The sequence below is a fragment of the Micromys minutus genome (assembly GCF_963924665.1).
Source record: "Micromys minutus genome assembly, chromosome: 25".
In the NCBI taxonomy this organism is placed as follows: Eukaryota; Metazoa; Chordata; class Mammalia; order Rodentia; family Muridae; genus Micromys; species Micromys minutus.
The window spans coordinates 17,226,553-17,254,041 of record NC_137960.1 but is presented as its reverse complement, the minus strand read 5'-3'; the positions used below and the strand labels follow the sequence as shown (position 1 = coordinate 17,254,041).

Sequence of the window (27,489 nt, the reverse complement as noted above, 5' to 3'; positions counted from 1 at the left end):
TTTGTTTTAGTGGACTTGACCGGCAATCTCCTGTGATTCTGGACTTTCCATCGGAGATTTCCAGGTAACAGCTAAGTGCTTTTAATGCATGCTACACTGTTCTCTTTCTGATCTCCTGGTTTGTTCCTTTTCATTTTTCTGGAGATTTTTCCATCTCACCCCATATTGTTGCCCCAGTAGCACGGGAAATGTAAAATACATGTAAGGCGGGGAGTTAAATGGCATCTGCTTGCTGCTCATGCTGCAGCAGAGAAGCCCAGAGAGAAGCTGCAAGAACTGAAAAGAATTCAAATCCAGTAGGTGCTAGTCCAAGGTTTTACAGATGGCAAACAATGTCGAGGTTAAGAAATAACTTTCAGGCACATATCAATCAATCAAGGGCCCTTGTCCCACCCCCAAAAAGTGATCTAAAGACGAAACAGATGGTAGAACCTGTCAATTTCTTTGTTAAGAGTTTAGAAAAATTTAAAGCAATGCCCCCGGGAAACTGTTCTGAGAGAGAGAGAGAGAGAGAGAGAGAGAGAGAGAGAGAGAGAGAGAGAGAGAGATACAGACAGATGGGGGAGGCAGGGAGATAGGGAGATAGAGAGAGGAGAGAGGGACAGGAAGAGAGAGAGAGAGAGAGAGTTCTGCAAGATTTTGAAAACTATATCTCACCAGCCCCAGAAGCTCAAGGTTGAGAAGATATATTCCAAAGAAGACATTGATGGGTGTATCTTTCGTTCATACACACCCATAAGACACAGATCACAAAAAGAAAGAAAAGAAAGAAAGAAAAGAAAAGAAATTACATTATCTGAAATCGTCCTTGGGCAGAAATAAACCAAGACATCAACAAAATGTCAGGAGGCCTTTGAATTCAGACAATGGATTGAGACAGCACGGAACTGAGGATCCAGAAAGTGGATCAAAGACAGAACAATACCAAACAACTCCGAGTAGATGGAAAAGGGCAGACCGAGAAATCCAGAGAACGGCTCAAAGATGTTACAGAACCTTAAATCCAGAGAGTGAACCAAAGACGGCGTGGAACTGAGAGTCCAGAGAGTGGACCAAAGCGGTACAGAATAATTTGCAGGAAGCGCTGGAACTGCATCTGACAACATATTGCTCTGTAGACCTCAAAATCCCCGCGTAACTATGATTTCTGCCTTCTCATCCTCCTCTTTTCTACTGGGAGGGCTCGCGGAAGTTACTCTGTGCCTGCCTCACTCTTGCAGGTCGGGTGTTCAGGAAACCTAGAGCCACCCCCATTGTCATAAGCTCCTCTGATCAACAGGAATGACTCTAAAAGCTGAGTGAGAGGAAACGCAGCCTCACATGCAGAAGCCCCACCCGCCCCTGCCTCCAGTGATGTTTAAACAGTCTGAGACGGGCCTGGTTTAAAATTAAACTTTCAACTGCAGAAGTATCCCAGAAAGACGCCTTGGTCATAGAAGACAATGAACAGGGAGGAACTACTTTGGACGGAACGGACGAAAATGTGAGAAGCCATTTACCTTAGGGTTTCCCTTACTGTTATAAAACACCATAGCCAAAACAACATGGGGAGGAAAGGATTTATTTCAGCTTACAGCTCCCAGGCCACACTCGATCAGTCGGAGAAAATCATGGCAGGAACTCAGTACAAGAACCGAAGCAGAGGCCATGAGAGAGTCCAACTTCCTGATTTGTTCTCCAAGGCTCCCTAAGTTTGTTTTCTCATAGCATCCTGGACCGCCTGCCAGAGAGGAACCACCACCCACTGTGGGTTGGACCGTCCTCCTTCGCTAGAGGTTTGGTCTGTTGTATTAAAATGTATTAAATATGTATTAAATATTTAATATATTTAATATAAATAAAATATGTATTAAAAATACTGGATCCCAGGGTCTGGTTGCTCCCAGGCAGAAGGAGGTCCTCATAGTCACCAAGTGAAGTTATGTAACCCCTACCCCTCCAAGTTATCCCTGATTGGTCAATAGAAATGCTGACAGCCTGTAGCTGGGCAGAACAGAGGGAGGTAGGGCTTTGGTTTTCTAGCCTGGTGTCTGAGAGGCCATGAGGAGGGAAGGAGAGAGGAACATACTTTGGGGTAGGTGGATCTTGAGCGCATGGTCTTAAAGGCTGGCCAGTTTGAGTAAGAGCAGCCCAAGAGGAATGTGGCAAATTATATCCCAGGATTATTAATTGACAAGGAAGTAGATGAAATAACTTAAGAGGATTGATATCAGCTCAGCTCTAGGGCTTTTTTTTTTTTTTTAAGATTTGTTTATTTATGAGTACACTGTAGCTGTCTTCAGACGCACCAGAAGAGGGCACCTGATCCCATTACAGGTGATTGTGAACCACCATGTTGTTGCTGGGAATTGAACTCAGGACTTCTGGAATAGAAGTCGGTGCTCTTAACCGCTGAGCCATCTCTCCAGCCCAGATCTGTGACTATTAAGACTTATAAATATAAAGGTTTTGTGTCTTTGGTTCAGAAAATAAATAATCTAGGATGGGGTAGAACCCGTAATTAATTTTTACCATCAGTCACTAATTAAGAAAATGCACTATAGACTCTCTCCTATGGAGGTATTTTCTCAGTTAAGATTTCTTCTTCGCAGATGACTCTTGGTTTGTGATTCGTTGACATAGGTCTAGTCAGTACAGTGCCCTTTACAAACTGAGCAAGTTGTTCAGGGCTGTGAGTCCTGAGAGAAACAGGGGCTGATGATGTAATCATTACCATTCTCCAGCTCTTGGCTTTGGAACACTTTCCAGGCAATGGAACAGAACATAGAAGCCCCGTTCACGAAGACATGATGTTGGAATTGGGGAAGGTCGAGGTTGTTAGCACGTACAGACCAAAGATTCAGAGAAAACGGGTCAGAACACAGTATTAACAATTGTGTTGTGTTTTGCATAACAGTAGATGAATGGATGGCCAAACTGCAAAAAAAAAAAAAAAAAAAAAAAAAAAAAAGGAGAAATCTGCTTGCTGAAAACTTCAAAGAGTAGATGAGAGTTTTCACTTCAGACTTCCAGAATGGGGCAAAAAAAAAAAAAAAATCTATCTGAATACTCAGGGAATTCATTACTAAAATTGTCAAGTCTTAAGAGTGAGACTATGTCGACCACAATGTACAGCTTACTGTGAGCTACTATGGCCACTGGCTGAGAGAACTGAAACACATTTGAAAGAAACACAAGGAAGATTATTTATTATTCTTTGTTGTTGATATGATAAAATGGCATAACCAAGAGAATTTATGAAAGAAAAGGTTTTGTTTTTTTCCAGGAGAGCCCACACTGGCAGAGAAGGCGTGGCAGCCAGCAGCTGGAGCTGTTGGAAACAAGCTAAAGAAACATATTCTAAGTGTGACCATTTCTTTTCAGACTCTTTACTCATAGGGAGACACTAAATTCAACATCTCAAGATCTCAGCCCCTGGAGGAGCTAGGGACTTCCCTGTAGCTGAACAGCTTCTGTCGTTGTAAACAGCTGTCTGAGTCCAGCCAAACTCTCCTTCTTGCTGCCAGAGTCAACCAAGTCCATGTTCCCAGACCGAGGAATGAGCACCTATCCCACTTTTCCAAATGTCTTAATTGCCTGTTAACCATTTCTTTTTAATTACTGGTATCTAAACTAATGTGCATGTGTTGTAAAAATATATAACTAATTTCCTGTTATGAACTAACTAACTACAGGCAGCTGACCTTTGTTCCCTTATCACTCTGAACTCTGGGCCTAATGTCTAGGAGAATGAATTAAAGATCCTGAAGCCAGGTGCCCTGAATACGACCCAGTCTCCCAATGGGTACTCCCTTGCTTAACCCATAATGTCAAGATGCAATTGCATACCTCTGCAGTTCCCCCTCAGTTTGTGTCCTTGTCCTGTAAGAATGTTGTACAATCTCCCTTTGGTGATCCCGTTCAGATCCTGAATTGGCCACCTCCCTGAACACACAGAGAATAAAGCTTTTGTTTTTAAGCTTCTGTATCTGAAGTGATTTTTCTCAGCTTCCACCCTGAACTCAGCGGAGCAAGAAGCTGAGAGAGCTTCAACCACAGGGAGGAAGCAGTGAGAGCAAATTGGAAGGGGTGGGACAGGGTTACAAACTGCCAGAGCCTTCCCTCAGTGGTAAGCTTTTCTCCAGGTCCTATCTCTTAAAGGTTCCATAACCTTCCCTAAACAGCGCCACCAAGTGGAAACTAAGTGTTCATATACCTAAGCCTATGGGGGACACATTTATTCAAACCACCATAAAAAAATGTCCAGATGCTTAAGAAATTAACCCCATGGTTTTTATCATTCACTGAACGCTTACTAGACATAAGAAAGGCAAGAAAAATGTGAAAACCAAGAGAAACAGCAGAAACTGATTTAGACATACAAAAGATGGTGAGGTTGGTAGTCTAAAGATTTCAAAGACATAAGACTAAATGTTCAAGGACTTAATGCAACTATAATGGGGGGAGATATGGAAGTTATAAAATGAATGAAATATAGCCCTCATGCCTAAAATACACAATACATGAAATACAAGTTCAGTGAATAAATTTATTCTAAACTAGACAGTACAATACAAAGATCAGAGAACATAAAACCAAGTGATATAAAAATTAAGCAAGAATGAATTCTCAGTGACCTCGGAAGTACTAGTCATTATGTTAGAAACTCAGAAAAGAAAAAAATGAAGAAAGAAGAATTATGAAATAATAACTATTTTTTTAATTTGGCAAAAGCTATAAACACACATATCTAGGTTATTTTTTAATTTCTAGCATGTATTCTGAACCAGATCCAATAAAGACAAACCCATGTAAAAGAGACACAACACTGAACCATAAATAAATATTATTCCCTAGCCAAAATTCACCCTTCAGTATATGCTGATGAGGCTTGGAAGGGGTCTTTATCAGCATTTTCCCTATGCAAGATACACAGTATGAAGGTTTATCACAAGTGGACGCCGGCAGGGAATGTGCAGAAGAAATGGGCAGCCTGTCTTCTAGGACCAGTGTCTGCCATTTTCTTTCTTCAGATTGCAGAAGTACCGTGTGCCAGAGGACCGTGTTCAGAAGCATCCTAAGCTCCTCCAGGGAGCAGCACACAGTCCTTCAGAGACCTGGCAGCCCAGTTCCTATGCTGGCAGGAATGTTGCCCCTCCGACAAGAGCGCCTTTAACAACGCTGTCTTTTATTAGGAGTGTCCACCCCCAGCCTTAGATGTCTTTCCACGGTCTTCTTATGAGTCACTAGGTCTTGCTGCTTAAAAAAAAAAAAAAAAAAAAAAAAAGCCCTCTTCTCGTTGACAGATTAACATTGACAGATTGGGTGCGGAATCTTTCAGTGTAGTCGGCTTGGGATTTGGTGAGCTTCATTTGTTGGTTAAAGTTTGTCCATCAACTTTGAGACATTTTTTACTCTGATTTCTTTGGCATGTGCTCTCTGCCGCTCCTCGCTCCCACGTTGTGTACTTGGTGAGTCACCAGCTTCTGAGACTCTTCACTTTTCTGTATCATTTTTATCCTCGGGTCTGCCCAACCAGATGGCCTTTGTCGGTTTCGCGGCTTATCGTTTTGTTTTTTTAAGATTAATTTTTTTGAATAGTGTACGTGCTAGGGTGCGTGTGTGTTTACGTGTCCGTGTGTGCCCACAGAGGCCAAAAGACGGCATCAGATCCTCTGGAGCTGGTGTCATAGGAAGTTATGGGCCATCTTATTTAGCCGCTGAGAACTGGACTTGGGTCCTCTGCGTCAACCTCTGAGTCCCTTCTCCAGCCCCTAACTAATACCGTGCACACTGCTGTCATTACTGTGTATCTGGTCTTTGCTCTGCTCCGCATTGAAAACATTGTCTTGACAAAACACGTTCTCAGCATGTAAGTCATGTCACCGGTCCCACTGTGTGCGCATCCCCCCTCCCCCGGCGTCTCGGTCCCCTTTGACCATCTTACTTGGCATCTGTTAGCATTCCACACGTTGCTACCCAGAATAAGGACTGCATTGCCAACTTTCTCTGGGCTGAGTGCTTATTTAGCTGCCATCGGAATGTTAAGTGGAGATCTGTGAACAACTTCCTGGTTTCCTCTCTGAAGGGAAAGGATTGGCTCTCTTCTCCCTTCCCATCTTCTCATTGGTCAGAATATATGTGCAGACAGGGGCCATCCTTAGCCAGGTGCTGCCTGGGCGAATCAGGAGAGAGGAACACAGACCAAGAAACCAAAATGGGAGCCGCTACATTTAGATGCAGGCTGGCACATTAGAAGCCTTTACCTGCTGTTTCGAAACTTGTTGCTATGGGAACAAAATCAATCCTGCTTGCTTACATGTTGTCTGTCTGAGCTTCCACCGGGCTGTGGCAGAGGTGAATCCTTGCAAGTGAGATTCCATTTCCTCCTATGGGGCAACCAGAAGAAATTGCCTCAGATTGGATGCCTAATCACAGAAATGGAATTGTTTTTTCCTACAGAACTTGGAAGTCCAAGAGTCCAGAGTTAAGGTAGCCACAGAGCCCCAGGGTATTCTATACCCTTTTTTGGCTCTACAGACACCCACACACATGTATAAACACGCACACATATATGTGTCTATACACTCCTGCACATACATGTATACAAACCTATACACATGTACACATATATGTACACACATATATACACGTGTACATGCACATAGACACACATGTGCATGCATACACACATACACACATGTTTGCATAAATGTACACACATGCACACACGAACACATATGCACATGCACGCACATGTACACATGAACACATACATGTGCACACGTGCACATATGTGTGTACACACACAAACATCTTGGAAGCATCTTCACGAGGTAAGGTAAAGACTCCTCCTCATTGTCAAGCCGAAAGGACTCCGGTTTTATTCCTTAAAGCCATGCTATGGTGAGCTTATTACTATCACATAGTCTGTCAACTACCACTGATCTCCCGTTTGTCCTTCCACTTCGGAAATACTAATCAGTATTCAGATTACTCCTTCATGGTGAATACGAGCTTATTACTCACACACTTCCTGGGTGTTGGAGATCCAGTTTATCCGTGGAGAAGATCAGACTCTGAGGAAGTGACTCACACAGTGAAGTTGCATGACAACAAAAGCTAAGCGCGCTGAAGTCCCGGAGCAGGAAACTTACAAGACAGCAAAAAAAAAAAAAAAAAAAAAAAAAAAAAAAAAAAAAAATCCTTTCTCGTCATTGCAAAGGTTCTCAACCTGTGGGTCATGACCCCTGGGGAAGACGAACAGGCTTCTCACAGGGGTCACATACAGATATCCTGACTATCAGATGTTTACATTACAATGTATAACAGGAACAAAATTACAGTTATGAAGAAGCAGTGGGAACAATGTTTTTTGGTTGTGGTCACCACCACAGGAGCAACTGTGGTAAAGCTTCACAGCATTCTGAAAGCTGAGAACCACTGCTCTATTTGAAGAGCACGTTCAGATACTAAATAATTCATTTTCAATAGTTTTGTTACATGAATGTATTTATTTTGTGTACATACGTGTGTGGGTATACATGGCAAGCATCTGTGTGGAGGTTAAAAAAAAAAAACTCGCTGGAATTGGTTCTCTCTTGCTTGGGTTATTTTGTTTTCTTTTGGTTTTTTTTTGGGGGGGGGGTTAATTTCTTGTTTTTGTTTGTTTGTTTGTTTTTCCAGACAGGGTTTCTCTGTGTAGCTCTGGCTGTCTTGGAACTCACTCTGTAAACCAGGCTAACTTCGAACTCATCTGTCTGTCTCTGCCTCCCGAGTACTGGGTTAGAGGTGTAAACCACCACTGCCTGACCAATCCATGTGGGTGCCAGGGATTGAATTTAGGTTGTCAGGGTTTGTGGCAAATGCCGTTACCCTGTGAGCCAGGTGTCAGGCTGACAGTCTACGTGTTCACGTACATGCTTCTCATTTTGTCACGTGTTCACCAGAATCGATGGCATGTATAAGATTCTTTTTCATTGCTGGGTGTCAAATTTAAGATCTCCCCTATGGTAAGCAAGTACTCTACCCCTAAACTGCACCCCCCAACTGAGTATATAAATTCGCCCCGGTTAAGGTTTAATAGTGAGGACTAAAGGTCCAGACTCTTGACTCTACCTCTCCGAGATAACGGAAATAGAGGATTTACAAACGGAACGCAGGAGAGATGCTGTGGCAACTGGGCATGAGACAGTCAGTCTTTGAAACTGGGCGTCTACTTTGATTAGCTTTTACTTATTGGCGTGTAGATAAATTTGACATTCAGATCTCACCTGGCTTATGGTTGTAATGTAGTCACTATATGACATTGGACTTTACCCTGATAAAAAAGAACAGTCTCTGAAAACATCTAGGCCCAGACTGTGTCTTTTTCCATATGTATCCCTGAGAACTTGACCAACGTGCTCAAAATTGGCATATAACCTAAGGATGATTCCATATGCAGACCCTAGAGGCAGAGGGAGTATCTGTACCCCACTGCACCCCACCCCCACTGGCTTCAAGTAAATACAGATGAATCGAGAAATCTCTAAACCTAGAACGTAATGCTACCTCGACTGGGTTTTAAATCCCCTAGGACACACACCACCATTGAGTGAGGGCATTTTCAGGAAGGTGAGACTGAGGAGGGAAGCCCCTGAATGTGGGCAACATCATCCCATAGGTTGGGATCTCTGACTAAATAAAAACAGTAAAAAGATGAAGGCAAGCTGAGCCCCAGCCTTCATCGCTCTGTCAGCTGCCAGCTGGGCATGCTTAGTGACCTGTGACGCCTTGCTGCCCTGTCTTCCGTCCATGATCTGTGGCATCCCCTCAAATTATGAGCCAAACTAAGTCCTCCCTGTCAGAAGCTCCTTTAAACAGACATTTTTTGCCACAACCATGAAAAAAAAATAACTAATACAAACAGCAAACAAACAATGCCCCCTCTCTGCCTTTTCTTCCAAGTCTATTGTGAGCTTGAGATGAGCCCCAAGCTCCTTGGCCCAACACCCTGTTGTCCGAAGGACCCTGCCTCACTCCCCCTCCTTATCTGCCAGCATTGCTGTTTCCTGCAAAGGATTATGGGAAACTCCAGGACTCTTCTACCCAGCCCCTGTATGCAAAAGTTCCCTGTATGCCTCTTCCCCAGAGCCCAGGAGTACCTGGTCCCCATTTCCTGCCCCTCTTTTAACAAAAGAGAAAAGAATTCCAAACCACCAAAAAAAAAAAAAAAAAAAAAAAAATCTTTTTACAACAGGAATTCTGAAGAGCTAAAAGTTGAACCCAAGCTTATAGGCATGAATACTTTGTTCCCCAAACAATTTTATACTATGAAAATGATTTGCCCATGTGATTTATTTTAACGTCTTGAACCACATTTTGGGCAAACTGTTTTTTTAAAAATCTGAAGAATATTTAGTAAACTATGGTAAATATCACGGTAAAAATATCAGATACTTCAACCATGAATACCACATGATAATTTCCCCCCAATCAATCCCATTTCCTTAATTACAAAATTAATCATTTGATATTATTAAGCAAATATGAGACAAGATTAAAATGACAATGTTCATTTCCCTGTGCATTACTTTAAAAATATTTATTGAAAACAGCATAATACTGTTCTTGGGGAATGCAGGTTAGCAGTTGAGAGCTAATTCACTTGCCTGGCAACCAGGCTGCAAACCTTCAAGTGCTTTGTCTTTTTTGATGTGAGCCCAGCCTTTAACAGCTGAGCCATCTCTCCAGCCCCCAAACACTTAAAAAAAAATTGCTACCTCCTGAAGTCAAATTTTTTTAAAGCAAAGTCTTCGTTTTCTTCTCACCCAGCAAGAAACGATGATGTTTCAATGACCCGAGGACAAATGACTTTTTCAAGTGCTCTTCTATGAGACAGGAATTCTTGCTTCCAAGGCACCACTGAAAATGAAATTCTTTATTGCTGCTACTGCTCAGGGAGACTCAAAGATGACCTCTAGAATCCAGCAAAGTGAGGCAAACCAATGTATTATCCAACCACTTAAAGATCTGGTTAAAATATGAGATGATGTTTATTCCTAACTTCCTGTCCACAGAAGTTTATTATGCAAACTTCGAATATTTCCTTCCGGGTCTTGTCCTGGAAGATGTTAGACTAAGTGGGTGGTAGTAGAGAAAGTAGTGGTTTTATTATTTTTTTAAGATTTATTTTATTTTATGTATGAGTGTTCTGTCTGCATGTACACCTACATGCCAGAAGAGGGCACCAGATCACATTGCAGATGGTTGTGAGCCACCATGTGGTTGCTGGGATTTGAACTCAGAACCTTTGGAAGAGCAGTCGGTGCTTTCAACCACTAAGGCATCTCTCCATACCCAGAAAGTACTGTTTTTAAAGAGTGGGCTCCTGCCTCTCCAGTCCAGAGTGATTTTAGCAGGGGAGTAAGTAGAAAGTCGCTGGGAAACGACCGCTGCCGAAGGAAGGATTCGTGAAGTCACCGTCACCGTGTGGGGCTGTCTTGCTCACCATAAGCAGGTGGGACATGGAGAGCAGCAGGCTCAGGAGGTGGTTCCCGGTTCAGTTCTCGGAGGATCGCCAAGCTATAAATTTGAACATGGTGTTGTTTATAAGTCCTGCTGTGAGGCTTGTAAAAGGCAGGTCTCAGGGACCGCCTCAGACAAGTGATGGTGGATCAGCGGAAGAGAGAGAAGCTGACCTCCTTCCTGGCCACCGCTCCTTTCTGCCTGTTTGCTGAGGTCCCTCTTCTATTTTGTTTGGAAATATATTTCCACTGCTCAAGTGTCAACCCTGAGAGATCAGACCACAATGTAACCAGCATCCGTGTTTGAGATGTTTATCGCAGAACCTGAGGAACCAGACCTCGGTTCTAAGAGTGAAACGCTTAGGGATTGAGTGTTTATTCTTTCTCTTTCGGCTGAGAGGTATTTGTTCTCCAGTCTTGGATTTTTTTTTTTTTTTTCAGGTGTTTTCTGAGCTCCGAAGACAAACTGAGCTCGAATACCTGGACCGCTGAGACTCCTGGGACAGATAATCGTTGCTCTCAAGGGTCCTACTGATGAAGAGATTGTTACAGCTTAACCCAACACGGGCATGGCAGAAAGGTCCCGCTCCTCCTCCTCCTTCTTTCCTGGACCTTTTCCTCTTGAAGCCTTGACCTACCACATGAGACCCTGCCTTTGAGTTTGCCTTGTTAGCATAGCCCAGGAAGGCAGCCAGTTATCAGTCCCTGCAGATACAAGGCTCTCTCAGCCATCCCCGCCAAGGATAGAGGTACGCGAGTCAAGCTGATAGCAGTCTTCCAGACTAGCTCACTCCCGGGTAAAGACCATCGAGCAAGCAGAGAAAAACGAAATAAACCCAGAGAAACCTGGCTGAGTTGTTAACCCTCGTGCTCATGAAGGACTTGTGACAGCAATTTAGACCGCCATTGTTCCATACAGTGAGACCAGCTCAGGCCTCTAGTGAGATAAATAATGACAGGGAGGCTTGTTAATATTTTAAAGCTTAGGCCTTTTGCTGTGCAATCTGCTGACTCTGATCTGACTAATCCCAGCACTAAATCCTGCCACGTGGTCGGGTCTACATCTCTGGTCATTCATTCACCTCTACGTCCTCTAGCTGAACCCCCTTTCTTCTGATTCTTCCCCCAGTGTGTCTACCTCTGCCTCTCTGCCTCTCTGCCTCTCTGCCTCTCTGCCTCTGCCTCTGTGCCTGCCTGCCTGCCTGCCTTCCCCCTCCCCCCCATCTCTATCTTTCTCTCTGTCTGGAAGATCACCTTCCTGACCACCTATTGGCTGTCAAATCTTTATCACAGCCAATCAGATACAAGTCGAGATTGCCTTAGGCAAGAAGAACGAATATTATAAAGAACCCAATGATGGGCCATGGAACGGCAATACCAAGGTCCTGCCAGCATTTAGCTCTCTGTGAGGACAGAATTAAAAGTTGGATATACAGAGATACATCTTCACACAGTGTACCAGAATAGCTCCACAAAGTGTCAGGAGGCAAGAGGGTGGTATCAGACAGAAAGGAAACCAAATCACAAATTCACAGTGGTCTGTTCTTTCACACAAAATCCTTTCCTTTTGGTTGTAAAATTTTCAAACTAGGACCTGAGAAGAAGGGGGAGGAAACAGGAGGGAAGGGAGGGGAGGGGAGAGAAGGGGAAGGGAGAGAAAAGGAGGGTTGGGCGTTGGGGTGGGGACAGAAAGAGGGGAAGGGAGGGAAAGAGGAAGGGAAGGAGAGAAAGAAAGAAAAGGAGAGGAAGAGGGGAGAGAGAAAGAGAGAGAGTGTGTGTGTCCTGGGCTAGTAGAACAATAGGGAAAGATTTTTGACATAGAACAGACTGGCCAGAGCTAAATCTTTCGCCAGGCCAGCCAGGTTACACAGAGAGACCCTGTCCAAAATGGAGAAAAAGAAAGCAACACATAGAATAACCCACAAAACCGTGACTGAGCCACCCCTCCCCGTTAAACAGCGGGGTCACTGACAAAAGAGCACAGAGCAACCTGAAGTATGTCAAATTGCCAAGGCACATGTAAGGAGGGGTATTTGTCTCTTGGTGGTTTTCTTCAGCCTTGTCTAGGGGTCACAGAGACACTGGGATGCACCACACTTTCCATCAGGAGATCAACGCAGACCCAAGTGGGAACGGGAGGTGAGTTTCAAAACAGAAATGTGTTGTTTGAGGGGATCTGTGAAGGTGGGCAGCAATGAATGAAGGCGCCCTCAAGTCAGCCAGCGAAATGCAATCTTCCAGGCACGTCAGCTGCAGAGCCCCCAAAACCAAAGAGCTACCGATCACCAGCTGACACCCCGCAGTCTTCTTATTCAAAGGTGCAAAAGGGATATTTTAAACCTTCTATTTTCACGTTCACTGAAATAGATGAAGGGCCTGCTTCAAGTTTTGGAAATTCAAGCTGTAAGAACAATCTTTTGAATTCATCCTCTTTTAAATGACTCCAATTTTGGTAAATTCATCTGCAATTCATCCACAAGCGTTCCATTTTATGGCTCCTGATTTAAACTGAAAATATGTTGAGTGTTTTTTTTTTTTTCCCTTCGTTCAGCCGAGAAAGCTCATTTCTCCGGCATTGTGGAGTGATGTCCTGTTGCAAACTGAAATTCTCATGAGAATTCTTTTTTTTTTTTTCTTTTTTTATTCTATATGAATGACTGGTTTTTACATCTACAAAATGTAAACAAAGGTATGTCACACAAACATCTCCTGGCGAGTTTAATCATGGTGGCTCACAAGTTTGGTCACACAGGCAATATGGTCACCAGACTTGTTCGCATTATCTACATAATAGGAATAAATTATGACTGTATTCGATTGGGTTTCTGCTAGGTACCGGAAAAACTGCAAAAAGCCTTAAAAATTAATCTTCTTTGTGAGTTTCTTTTTTAACTTCAATTTCCTTTTCCTGCGGAACCTTCTTTAAAATGTCAGTGTGGGACTGGCAAGATGGCTCAGCCAATAAAGATATTTGCTGCCAAACCTTATGACCTGAATTTAATTAGTGGGACTCCCAAGGTAGAAGATGTGACCTCTGTCTATGCACCGTGGTATGCACGCATGAACGCACACATGAGCCCCTGCAAATTTTTAAATTAATATGTAACTTAACATGTTTATTTATCTTCTCAAAAAAAAAAGATGATTTTTTTTTCTGACTCTGGTTAGAAGTATTATATCCAACATCCTCTCAGAGACAAGGGGGAGGAAGAATGGGATGAGAAACTGTGGGAAGGTGGACCAAACAGGAGGTAATGTCTGGGCTGTAAAACATAATAATAATAATAATAATAATAATAATAATAATAATAATAATAATAACAATAACAATAATAATAGTAATAATGATGATCATGATGAAGTGTTATATACATGTGTATGTGTGTGTGTGTGTATGTGTATGAGTGCTAGTGTGTGCTTGTAGGTATAGAGGCCAGAGGTAGATATTGGGGTGTCTTTCTCTACTTAGTTTTTAAGATATGGTCTGTCACTGAACCTGGAGCTCCCCATTTGGTTAGTTTGGCTGGCCAGCAAGCTCCTCAGGGTTCCTCCATCTCCTCCCCAAGGTTCTGTCTTTTATGTAAATACTGTGGGTCAAGACTCAGCACCCTCGTGGTGTACATAGCAGGCATTTTACTGTGGCGCCATCTTCCCAGCCTGTGTGCATTGTAAGACAGTATTCCCAGCTATCTCTCCCACACCAGAGCCCACTCAAGGACAACAGGGATGGGAGGGAAGCTCCTGCTGTGGGTGAGCTCTGGCTGTTTGGATTCTTCTAAACGGGAAATGGTCAGCTAGGAACGGAGGTTGAGGAAATTTGTCAGTTTTACAACCACAGTGTTGGGATAAAACCAGGATTCGACTAATTTACAGCCCTGAGCCCTACCTCCTCTCACAGAGGAGAAAAGATAAGCATGCAGGGGGTTTGTGCTTATTCTTATTCTGGCAAAATAAATGGGTAGTGTAAGAGCGAGAACTCATTCATTTGTTCATTCATTCATTTGTTCATTCATTCATTCATTCATTCATTCCCTAGCACTTTACAGGATTTCTTCCTTTAAATCACAGTATTTGCTACCATTGGGGGTTGCATACATTGGTTATTTTGTGTGGATTTCTCAATGAGATGGCAAGAGGACAGAATGGGGATCACACACAGATCAGCTGGATCCAGTGTGTCCCACTGAGAGCACACCCAGCATCTCCTGCAGAAGAAGTTCCATACGTATTTGTTGAGCACAGTAAACACTACAGAAATTCTTCTGTCTCCTATCCTTAAGCTCCAGTACGATCCAAAGGCCCATTTACCCTCAGGAGGGATAGACACTGGGCAAATGACTCAGCCACTCAGGGACATAGGATCCTTCTCTCAAGAACTGACCCCCTCTCAGTACCACCCAGCTGACATTTATTCCCAAATATTAGCTGTTTGTTTCATTCAGAGGTTGTTCCCAAGAGAATCTGACATATACTGAAGTTGATTTTCTGCAGAGGAAAATTAACATCTGGAACCCTTTGTTTGCTAGACACTTTGTTGGTTTTAAACAAATTTTAATTCTTTTTTGTGAGGTGTGCGTGTGTGTGTGTGTGTGTGTGTGTGTGTGTGTGTGTGTGTGTGCTGGGCATCCTCACTGCATAGCCTGGGCTACCTGGAACTGCTGTGTAGACTAGGCTAGTTTCAACTCAAAGAGATCTGCCTGCCTCTGCCTCCCAAGTGCTAGAATTAAAGTCATAAGCCACACCACCCATGTATTTTTTTAATCTTGGGGAAAAAAACCACATACTTGATATAAAAATGTGAACAAATAAAACTCTTTCATGAGTCTGGTTCTACTGTGTTTCTTCTTTCTTTTATTTGTTTGTTTGGTTTTGTTCTTGTTTGTTTGTTTTATGTTTTGAGACAGGGTTTCTCTGTATAACCCTGGCTGTCCTAGAACTCGATCTGTAGACTAGGCTGACCTTGAACTCAGAGATCTGTCTGCCTCTGCCTCCCCAGTGCTGGGCATAGATGTCACCTTCAGTTTTTTTTTCTCAAATCTCTGAGTAACAAAACTCTCAGAAACAAAAGAAACACTTGGCAGTGCCAAGAGATCAAAACCTGTGGATTGCTGTTCACTGCCTCATTCTTTTGTTATTCTCAACCTTTATTCCAGCTTCTTTCTGTCTGTGGTGGTTTGAACACGCTTGGCCCATGGCAAGTGATGCTATCAGGAGGTGTGGCCTTGTTACAGGAAGTGGGCGTGGGTTTTGAGGTCTCCTCCTATGCTCAAGCTCTGCCCAGTATGAAAGACAGCCTCCTGCTGGCTGCTCACAGAAGTGAGCCTCTTCCATCTTTGCCTGCATGCTGCCATGCTTCCACCAGGATGATAACAGACCACACTCTGAAACGGTAAGCCAGCCCCAATTAAATGTTACCTTACTGTAAGAGTTACCTCGATCAGGGTGTCTCTTCACAGCAACAAAACCTGAACTAAGACACCATCTTTTTTTTAACATTAATTCTTTAAAATTTTTATACAATGCTGTATTCTGGAGAGGAGCTGGGCTGCCCCTTATACCACGGATGCCCCACTGAGTTCTGGTAAGTCGGTTTCTTTGTAGTCATCCGACGCATTAGGCTCTCTTACAATTTTGTTTTGTTGCTGTGTTTTTTTGGTTTTGGTTGTTTTTTGTTGGTGGTGGTGTTTTATGTTGCTTTGGTTTGGTTGTTTGGTTTGGTTTGTTGGTTTTGCCTCCTCCTTCTTGATGCTCTCTGAGCTTTGTGAGGAATGGATGTAACGAGAATTACCAAGCACTTTCTGATTAGATATAAGGCCACGAGTGGAAATCTATTACTGAGGCCAAGAACTTGTGACCAGACACGTCATGGGCTCTAGCACTCCTCTGTTAAACGGCACAGTATTAAACTGACCCCTAATAGCTTACCATATGCCATAGGCTAAGGCACCCCTCAGTCCTATTTCTAAGCAGATAGTGACTGACACAGAGACCTAAATATGACCAAGAATCAGAAAGAATAAGAGACTGTTCATTTCTAAACATTAATATTACCTCCTTCCTTCCCACCTCCTGAACAAAGCATTCTACAGAACACCTACCAGCATGAATGTCATGTAATGTGTTAGGAAGACCAGTGACAGTCCAGTTCCAGGAACTGATCGCCAACTGGGATTGCTGGTCTTGTTTTCCAAGGGAAGTCAGTGAATTTCTCTCCATGTTTATGTTCCTAGTGAAAAGACCAAGATAAGGATTTTATTTCTGAATATCTCAGAGGTCTTACAGAAATAAAATCAGATGATGCAGCCTTTGCTGTCAAGATATTTAACATCTTGTCAATGCAGTTTCAAAATAGCTTAGGAGCTTTGTTCCTGGTGTTCATGATAATATGAGTTAGGCATGATTCCCTTTGAGCAGTGGTTTTCAATCTTCCTAACAAGGCAACCCTTTAAGACAGTCCCTCGCATTGTAGTGACCCCCAACCATAATATTATTTTTATTGCTTCTTCCAAACTTTAATTTTGGTACCACTACAAATAGTACTGTAAACATCTGCTATGCAGGATGTCTGATGGGCAACCTTTGTGAAAGGGTCCTTCTACCCCCATGGGAGTCATGACCCACAGGTTGAAAACTGATGCCTTATACATAATGTTCCTTTTATAGTAAAGTTTTCAATGAGTGTAAGGGGGTCTATGTTCAACCTGCCAATTGCAGTGTACTTTCCCTTATAATTCATAGGAGTGAATCAATTCTAACTTATATTTAAATATGCTTTGACTGGAAGAGAAATACTTGATTCTGCAGGAATCTTCTTAAGTTTGGAAAGTCAACAACTCAAAACAGCTTCAGGAAGTCCCTGAAACTGAGGAGAATTATCAGCCCTCTTCCTCCCAAGCCCATAGTACATTTAAAAACTTTGAAAGATTTGTAAGAATGAAACTGAGAGGGGTTGTGCTTGGGATGTAAAGTGAATAAAAAGAAATAAATTATTGGGATGGAGGAAAGCTTCTTAGATATTCTTTCACACAAGCCCATTCAGCATGCTTCCTACCATGATGACAATAGACTAATCCTCTGAAGCTGTACGAAAGTCTCTGTTAAATGCTTTCCTTTGTAAGAAGCCTTGGCCATAATGTCTCTTTACAGCAATAAAACCCTATGACACTCCTTCTGAGGTTTTGAACATGTTTACATGTACTAGTTTCTAAAAGCTTTGCTGAGAACAGAACTTGAAGATTTTTCTTTCCTATGTACATTCAAGCTATCCCTGTGCCATTTAATGGCACATCCATCTTTGTTCCATCACTTTTCCATGCCATTTTCTACATAATGTCAGTCTCCAGGTATATACAGACTTATCCCCTTACTTTGGTCTGTTTCAACAGTCTCATTTATGCCATTCTTATGGTAAGACCATATCATTTCATATCATTTCAGAGCTGCCAGATTATAACGCATCTTGATACTAGGAAAGGTAGCCAGGATACCAGGATTGCTGTGGTGCCAGGGCTTGCTCATACTCTTCCTCTGCAGGAACATCTATCTTTAGGCAAGCCTCAAGATGCCCCATGACTGGAGGCTCTTCCTTTTTGACAAAGTCATCATAAATGGAAGCACATCGCATGTAGCCTTTTGAAGTCTATTTCTTTCACTTGGCATCATGCTTCTGACATTCATCCAAGTCCTTGTGTGAATCAAAACCATGTGCTCTTTTTATCGTGAATACTATGTTCTGTTGGGTTGTGGTGCTGGTTTTATTTACATATTCACCATTTGGGTTGTTTCCAAAGGTTTCTTCCTTCCTTCCTTCCTTCCTTCCTTCTTTTCTCTCTCTCTCTCTTTCTTTCTTCCTTTTTTTGGATGCGTGGACCATGAATGTTTAGTTTTAAAAGATTCTGGTACAGGTCTCCCAAGCAGACCTGCTGCATTCATCAGCGGAGTCGGTAATGTGGGGAGGGGACTGCAGAAGCGAGGCTACTCATGGTAGCTTGGGTGAGCGTTCCCATTGGTCAATGATGTTGAAGCTCTCAGCACTGAGCACATTTTACGAACTCTGTTCTCTTTGGTGAACTGAACATTCAAGTCTCTTGCCTGCTTTTTAGTTGGGTAACTTATTGTCATATCGTTGAGAGTTTAAAAGTTTAGTGTGTGCGTGCATGTGCATGTGTTTATGTATGTGTGTTTGTGTATGTACCTTTGTGTGTATGTGCATGTGCATGAGTACATTCGTGTGAGTGTGTATACACAAACATTTCAGAGGAATCAGTTCTCTCTGTTTCTGCCATGTAAGGCTCAGAGCTGTTAGTCTTGAGGATGAGGATTTTTACCCACTGAGTCAGCCCACTGAGTCAGGAAGTTTTAAGTTGAGTTTTAAGGGGGTTTTCTCTTTTTTAAAGATTTGTTTATTTTATGTATATGAGTACACTGTAGGTGTCTTCAGACACACCAGAAGAAGGCATCAGATCTCATTACAGATGGTTGTGAGCCACCATGTGGTTGCTGGGATTTGAACTCAGGACCTCTGCAAGAGCAGTCAGTGCTCTTAACCACTGAGCCATCTCTCCAGCCCTTAAGAGTGGTTTCTATACATCAAATATGGATCCTTTTATAGGACACATGATTGAAAATGCACTGTCTTATTTCCTAACTTTCTTTTCATCTCATGAAGTATTTTTCATAGATCAATTTTCAAAATCGGGTCAAGTATAAGTCATAGGTCTTTTCTTTATGAATTAAGCCTTCAGTGCGAAATCTATACAATGTATCTAAATGGGGGTTATTAAGGTTATTAAGTTTTTCTCTTAATTTTAGTCTAAACACTGTACAATACTGTTTTTACATTCAAGAGAAAACCAAGCAATCCATTCCAACTGTATTTTTCAGTTGGATATTTCCATTAAGCATCGTTGTCTGTATGCCTCCTACTGCTTTCTCTGGCCTTGGCTTTGTCATGGATGGCCCATTGCTTGAATTGAGAAGACAAGTCCATCACCAACGAATTTCCTTTGCAACTCTGCCACAAAGTCCTATCAATCTAATACTCACAAATAAGACACCACTAAGCCAATCATGACAGTACTCAGGATCCAACGATGGTGTAGGAAGATGGAGGTGCACATAGGAGGAGAAAGAAGACATATATGTGCAGCTATTCATACTTGAAATATTTATAGAATAACAAATTGATTTTCTCTGGGGAGGGACTGGGCTGGGATGGCAAGGAAGGATATTTCTAACCACACAACTGTTGGTGCATTTAGATCATGTGCTGCCTATTGTGGACTGTGGTGTGTTTGGTTTTTTCTGACAGCTAGTGAAGCTTGCTCGTGGTGGTTCTCCCTTAACTACCTTCCTTTCTTGACTCACAGAGAAGAAAGACAATGGGCCACACCCCAAGACAGGCAGTGTGTGCTTGCGTTGCCACGTTTTTGTTCCAAAGTAAATGGACAGTTTCTCTGAACTGATGTCCGTGGACACAAGGGAGGTCGCTGCTTCTGGTGCTGCAAGGGTGGTGACAGGGGCCTGGTAGAGCTTCAGAAAGTCCCCCAAGAGCCTCAGGGATGGTAATGTGTCACCAGAGATTGGTCTGATAATGGTGACTCCCAAAAGCCTTAACTCCTAAGGATAGCCCAAGCCTGTCAATGGCTGATAGCAACACCAAGTATATAATGATCAAATCAGATGCTGTGTATGAGTGTGTGTGTGTGTGTGTGTGTGTGTTCGTGCATATGTGTGTGTACTTATATGTGCACAGGCACACATGCACTAACAGATAGTAATAGCAATACCAAGTATATGACAATCAAATCATATACTGTGTGTGTGCATGTGTGCATGTGTGCGTGTGTGTGTGTGTGTGTGTGTGTGTGTGTGTGTTATGTAGGCCATGTTGGAAAGTGAGCCCTAAGGATCCTCCTGTCTCTGCCTCCTCAGTGCTAGGATTACAGATGTTTCTGAAGGTTAAACTTGAGGACCCATGCTTACGAGGTAAGTACTTTATCCAGTACTTGAGCCGTCACCTCAGTGCAAAGTCAAGTCGTAATTTCCTCACTGTTATGGAATCCAGAGCAGAGGGAAGGCCCCTTTCCTGCACAGTGGTAAACCAAGGAGCTCTATCGCTTGCTTCCTGGAGTAAGCTGCCATGCTGCCTTTCCTTGCCCTTCTGAGTGTTTCCTGCTGTCCTGATAATGCTACTGAATATTCAAGGGAAAGAAGAATGCTGTATTATCTAAAGCTATGGCTTGGCTTCATCTACAAAGGGCTCAAATTCTCACAGTAAAGGGAAAGGCAGCAAATGCAGCTTAAATAAGCTGTGTGCCCACTCCTATAGTCTTCTACATCAGATCCCAGAGGAAGCCAGTCCCTCCCCCAGATGAGTTTCCCAATCCCTCAAACAAACAGAGCAGTCCGTTCCTCTCATCTCTCATCATGATGCACACGTGCAAATTAGTGTGTCACGGCTAATATTTCTGAATCGATGCTTTCTTCTATGCTCCATGTCAGACTTTGAGCAGACCCTTAGCAGGAGACGACGTCTATGAGGTTTCAAATACTTTTTTTAAGTTCATTTTTTTTTTATTGTCTCCCAGTAATCGAATTCCTGGATGGGTAAGCTGAAGCGTGCTAAGTGGTTTCTGTCCCTGGTGTAATTTCTTGACTCTAATGAGACATACACGGAACTAAAAATGCTATGCCTCAGAAGGGTAAATCTCTCAGTGTTTACCTAACAAATATTAACTTTTCTCTCAAGTTCAAGTTCTGCATTTTGTAGACTTGAGAATTCCCATAGCTGTTTGAGGCTGTTTTAAAGTAGCGGGGGAAAAATTGGAGACAGGGAATTCAGAATCGGAGTAAGGGTTTATTTTAGCTTACAGGTTATAGTTTTGTTTTTCCAGAACTAAATACATGGCCGTTATTTCTTCCAGATCAAAGATTTTGGGTATAATCATATAAAGATGACAAATCAAGTTTTGCAACCTAAAAATATTTACTTTTTAAATCTATATTAGTACTTTAGTAAACTATACAAAAAAGATAAGGAGACAAACATGTACATTTATAGACCTGCATGTCAGTCAGGCCAGATCCTGCAGAGGGAGTTCCCAGCATGACCTCATTCATCTGTGAGGACACAGAGCAATCCTCGTTTGAACATACACCATCTTCTCCCGCATGAGCCGCTCTTCACCTCTTGATGGCTTCCTTCTACGAATGTGTATGTCTAGTTGTCTGCTTCTCAGACCAGACATTTACCTTCCTCATCCACCAGCCATTGGAGGAGGGCTGGGACCACGAAGGTGACTGATCCAACCCATTCTTCGTGGAGGGTTTCCTGGAGACCCTCTTCCATCATCGTATCTGGAATCAGAGGGGCTCCCATAGTCTCTTCTTCACATCTTTCTGAAACAGAGTTTTGAAAAAAAAAAAAAAAACCCACAAATTCTGCTATTTTCCAGAAAAAATCTGTTATGAAAGACAATCTCCACAGGGACTGATTCCGGCTGTCCAACACTTGACCATTCGAGATGTAAACCATCTTCCCTCCGGTTGCCCGCTTCCTAGCGACTGAGAAGACTGGACGCCCAGATGTTGCTGTACCTGGACTCCTCCGGGTTATAGTTTATTGTGAAAAGTCAGGGTAGAAAACTTAAGACAAGAGCTGAAGCAGAACCCATGTAAATATGATGGTTATTGCTTACGAGAGTAGTTAGTTTAATCTGCTTTTATGTACAGCCCAGGACCACCTTCCCAGGGCTAGCATGGTATAGAACCTCCTACACCAATCATCAATCAAGAAAGTGACCTACAGACTTACCTACAGGCCATTCAAATGGAGGCATTTTTTCAACTGAAGGTTCCTCCTCCTAGATGACCCTATTTTGTGTTAAGTTGGTAAAAAAAAAAAAAAAAAATCTACCTGGCACAAAATCTATAGTGGAAGTTGTTTCCTAAGATGAAACCCAAGATGTCACCAGTCAGGGCTGGGGAGAGAGCTCCTGGGTAAACATGCCTGCCTAGGAGTTGTCTGTCAAGGTAGACGTGTTCCAAGTTTATATGAACAGCAGGACAGATTTTTAGAATGATGTAAGGTTCTCAAAAATAAAAGAAGAGGTTGGGCTGAAGTACTGACTGCTCTTCCAGAGGTCCTGAGTTCAGTTCCCAGCAACCACATGGTGGCTCACAACCATTTGTAATGGGATCTGATGCCATCTTCTGGTGTATCTGAAGACAGGGACAGGGTAGATAGACATATAATAAAAAAAATAATTTTTTAAAAGTCTGTAAATGGGCTAGAGAGATGGCTCAGTGGTTAAGAGCACTGACTGCTCTTTCAGAGGTCCTGAGTTCAGTTCCCAGCAACCACAGTGGCTCACAACCATCTTCAAGAGATCCGACACCCTCTTCTGACCTGTAGTCATATATTCAGTCAGAATGCTGTATACATAATAAATAAGTAAATATTAAAAAAAATGAAGAGGTTACTTAGCAAAAGTACTTTGGTAGCATGGCCAAAAAGTCAAGATGAAGAATAAATCAATATTTATTAAACAAAATATATTCAAAGAAAAAGTGGTGCATCTTATATAGGTATCAAGGTTCAGATGAACTGCCATCCATCCTATTTATGTTCTGAATCCTTCACCATGGGAACCATCCCAGAAGAAACCTTCTTTGGACATTTTTACTCTCTCTTGGGAGCTTCTGTTCCCTTTCTTTCTCCCCTTTATGGCTTTGTTTTATATCTCAATACATATAATATATGGGCAATCATGGGCTCAGGAAGTCAAATTCCATTAATAACACTTACCTACAAACATGCTAACATCTTGGCAGCTGGAAGTGAGTGAACCCCAGAAACCTTATATGAAGAAAAGAAAGCCAACATAAGTTGGGGCTTAGTTTTAACTATTTGAGTGTTACCAAACTATATCTCAGAGAAGCAAAGCAAACCAGAAATCACTACTAATTCAGTGTTGAACGTTAACCACAGGGCATCCTCGGTAATGGCCACCAGGAAAATAGTAGGCCATCACCATAGAGATGGAGTTGTTCACTTCAGGATGTGCTCCCAACATGACCATTCCCGAGACCTGTTACTCTAAGTGGCTGTACGCGGGTGATCTCTTCTGGTAATAATTAGAAAATTGGGCCAGGTGCCATTTGCTTACATGATTGGTCAAAATGAAACTCTGTGTTTTTAGGTCTCTGTAAGGTGGTACTAAGACTCCAGAGCTGGAGAGATGGTTAAGAGCACTTGCTGGGACCTGAGATTTGCTTCCCAGCACCCATGGAGTGGTGAAATCTGTAACTCCAGTTCCAAGGAGTCTGACACCCTCTTTTGGACTCTGTGGTCATTCACGTGTGCATAAATGCATGCACACACATGCACATACATAAATAAATAAGAATGGTCACATCCTAAATATGAAAAGAGCTTAGGAACTCATTCAAGGTCCCATCTTTCCCCACTTCCCAAGTCACCTTTCGTTCTTAAAAAAACCATGTCATGGTGGAGTTGCCGCTCATGGAGAATTAGCCAAGTGTGTCGAGGTCACTAGTCCCGGCCAGTTTGCCTTGCTTGTGTTACCATCACAACTTCCTGACACCCAGCTGTCATCTTTCCTATTCCTGGAAGGTTTTGTGCCAACTTTCTGTCATTCTAGACTTAGTTCAAGTTACATATGATGGTTAGTGTTAGCTGTCCAATGGACAGGACCTAGAGTCCTGGGAGACAGAACTCTGGTCATCTTGATACATTAGATGATGTAAGAAGACTCCCCTTAACTGTGGGTGGGACCACTCCCTGGAACTGGAGTCCCGACCTGAATTAAAAATGGAGAAAGAGAGCTGAGTACTAGCAAGAAGCCCTCGTCCATTTCTCTATATCCTGCTTATGCATATGGCACAGCCAGATCCCTCTAGCTCCTGCTGCCTTGACTTCCCTGCCGTGATGGATTGTACCTTGAACTGTGACCTTAAGTAAACATTTTTGCCATTAAGTTGTTTTGTCAGGACACTTTATCACAGTCAAGGGAATCCAGACTAAGACTCTACCTTGTCTTCCTTTCCTTTGTACAACCATCACCTTCCTCTGTCTCCTTCATTACACTGGAAGAAGAGATGGTGTGTGCCTTAATTTCTGTATCCTCTACATCTGCATGATAGACTATATTAGGGGCTCAATGGCTAATTTCTTTTTAAAAAGTTGGTCAGTAGAATGAACACTTCCTTTGCTTTGTGGCTGTATGTTCCGTGTGTGACTATGCCCAAATTCATTTGCTTTCATCACTGCACTGAACATCTGCATCCCATTCACTCATTCTTTCTGTCTGCATAGCAAGCAGCTGCCTGCCTTTTCCACTGGCCAACTACCCCACTCTGTTCTGGGTATTACAGATACCACGGCTAGCTCTGGCAGTGGTCAGGAGACCTGATCATTATGTGTTGTGCCCCTTTGCCAGAGAATGCGTCCAGGTAAGAGTGGAGAACTCGAGTCAGGTGACTGTATGAACTCTAGGTTGCCTTGGGATTCTTTTGTAGACTAGTCTCTTTAACCTGTAACTGAAACGGCGTGTTAGATTGAACTGATATGGAGCTACTATTCTTGAAGACCAGTAATGAAGCCAACACCAAGAAGTACAGAGTAACAATCATCAAGTCTCTTGAATTTTTTGAAGCTAGCCATCCCTTTAGTCAGCAATATAAGAGTGCTTTTGACTACACATAATAAAACATTTTTTAATCAAATATGAGTACAGGGCCTGGGGAGATAGCTCAGTGGTTAAAGCATGAACGGATAAGAACATGGATAGCAGAGTTTGGATCCCCAGAGTCTGTGGAAATGCTTTGGGAGTATATTCTGTAATTCTAACCCCAGAAGGCAGAGACATGGAATCCTTAAGCAAGCTGGATGATAGCAAGACTAGCTATACCAGTGAACTCTGAATTTGACTGAGAACCCCTGCCTCAAGAGAGAGAGAGAGAGAGAGAGAGAGAGAGAGAGAGAGAGAGAGAGAGAGAGAGAGAGAAGGTACTTAAGGAAGATTCTGGAAACACACACATGCACATTCCACACAAAGGAAAAAGGACACTTTTTTTCCTCATGTAGCAAGGAGAAGGGATGGATTATTCTAGCATTGATTTAGAAGAATACATCAGTTTTTGTCCCACATTTCTTGTGCAATCCCTATAATATCATATCCTCATGGAGTTATACCCGAAGGCAGAAATAAAAATGGGGTCCTCCTGAAGGCCTTTGTCTTTTGGTCAAGTAGGAAAGTCTTTTCAAGGCTCTTAAGCCAATGTTTCTTATGTTTCATTAACTAACTGTCGTGGACTCATGTGCCTATACCATAGCTGCAAGGGAAGCGGGATAGGGCAAATGCCTCCTATCCATCTGTGCCGTGAAAGCTTGCTACTCAAGCAAGTGTAAAAGTGTTATTTGTGGGAGAAAGACCATTAGCAGAGCTACATCTACTAAATCATTGGGTTCTTATTTAATCATTATTTAACTTTTATGGAGTTAAGTTTCTGGACCTTGCTACCAATCATTACATAGTACTATATTTTTTAATTTATGTTTTATTATACATTTTTCATTTTTTTAAACAATCTCTTACAAATTAGGATATTGTCATCAAAAATGCATAGGTACACAAGTTCATTTCCACATCAAGGGTTGATTTTCTTGCATTCATTAAGGCGAACCAAAACATACAGGTAGATTGAGTGGAGTCATTATTATATGTCCTGAGAGAATAGCTGAGGTGCTAATACATGGTCAGAACTTTGGTGTAATTTCAAAATAAAATTACTTCATACTTCATAAGGTTCTTCACCTTATCTTGTTTTTAATCTTTAAGTTGAAAATATTTTGAGTTTAAGAGTAGCAAATTCTTCTACCCACTACACATTGTCTAAATGTATGACATTCTTTTGCTCACTTTTTCCTTTAAAAAAAATTTTAGGGAGAGCTGGCTCTCCGCCTTGCTGGCTCCAGCATTGGATGGGCCAGCCAAGGCAGGCAGGAGAATTTGCCACGGTGGTAGTGTGGGTGTGGGAGAGGCTGGTGGGCTAACAAGATCAGATACATCTCAGGCCCAGATTCAGAGCTTTGAATTGGGTCACTCTAACATCTACCCTACTGACAAACTGCTGGAATGCATGAAAAGGCCAGTCCTACAGATCCAAAACTACAGGATCTCCATGACACAGAGCAACAACAGGATAGTTAAGAGGAGTTCCAGTGAGGTTCAAGTATTGGTAGTGTAGTAGAAGCCGGAGGCCTTGAACCAAGGGATGAGCATGGTTGAAAGTAAGAAGTGTGGACAAAAGGGTGTAGTGAGGGACACACTGTGACACACTGTAGCTTCCATAGTGAGATTTGTTTTCCTCTGTTGGGAGGGGGGTTGGCAGGGTGGAAGGAAGGTATGAAGGGAGGGGAGATGAGTGGGATTGGGGTACAGGATGTAAAATTCACAAAGAACTAATAAAAGTTTAAAATATAATAATGTTAAGGGTCCGGGAGATGGCTTAGTGGATAAAGTGTTTACCACCACTCCTAAATACCCAAGTTTGATCCCCAGAGGCAACACTGTAAAAGAAAAGGACTGACTCCCATGGGTTGTCCTCTGATTTCTCCACATATGCCATGGCATGTGTATACACACATACAAACTCACCCATGCACCTGCATACTACACACATAAGCACAACATGCACAAGTACATACACACACACACACTCATACACATGCACATGAACAACCACATGCATATACACACATATACACACACACATGCACAAATATACTCATATACACACAAACATACAAATGCATATACCACACATGTGCATACACACCCACTGCCTACTAAATAAAATAAATTTAAGAACTAGATGGTTTTACAAATAAAGTATAGAAGTGAAGATTTTTCCTAAAGACTGGAATACTGGGACTTCAACATTTTCTTAAAAAAATAAAAACTAGGCTGACTGTAGA

At 42.4% G+C, this 27,489-nt stretch overlaps 1 pseudogene across 1 annotated transcript; it reads right to left on the bottom strand.

Moving 5' to 3' along the window:
• Positions 1–21,745: 21,745 nt before the first annotated feature.
• Positions 21,746–22,023, bottom strand: LOC308437230 (selenoprotein K-like; annotated as a pseudogene). Its single transcript has one exon. The product of its transcript is annotated as a selenoprotein K-like (transcript).
• Positions 22,024–27,489: the final 5,466 nt, after the last annotated feature.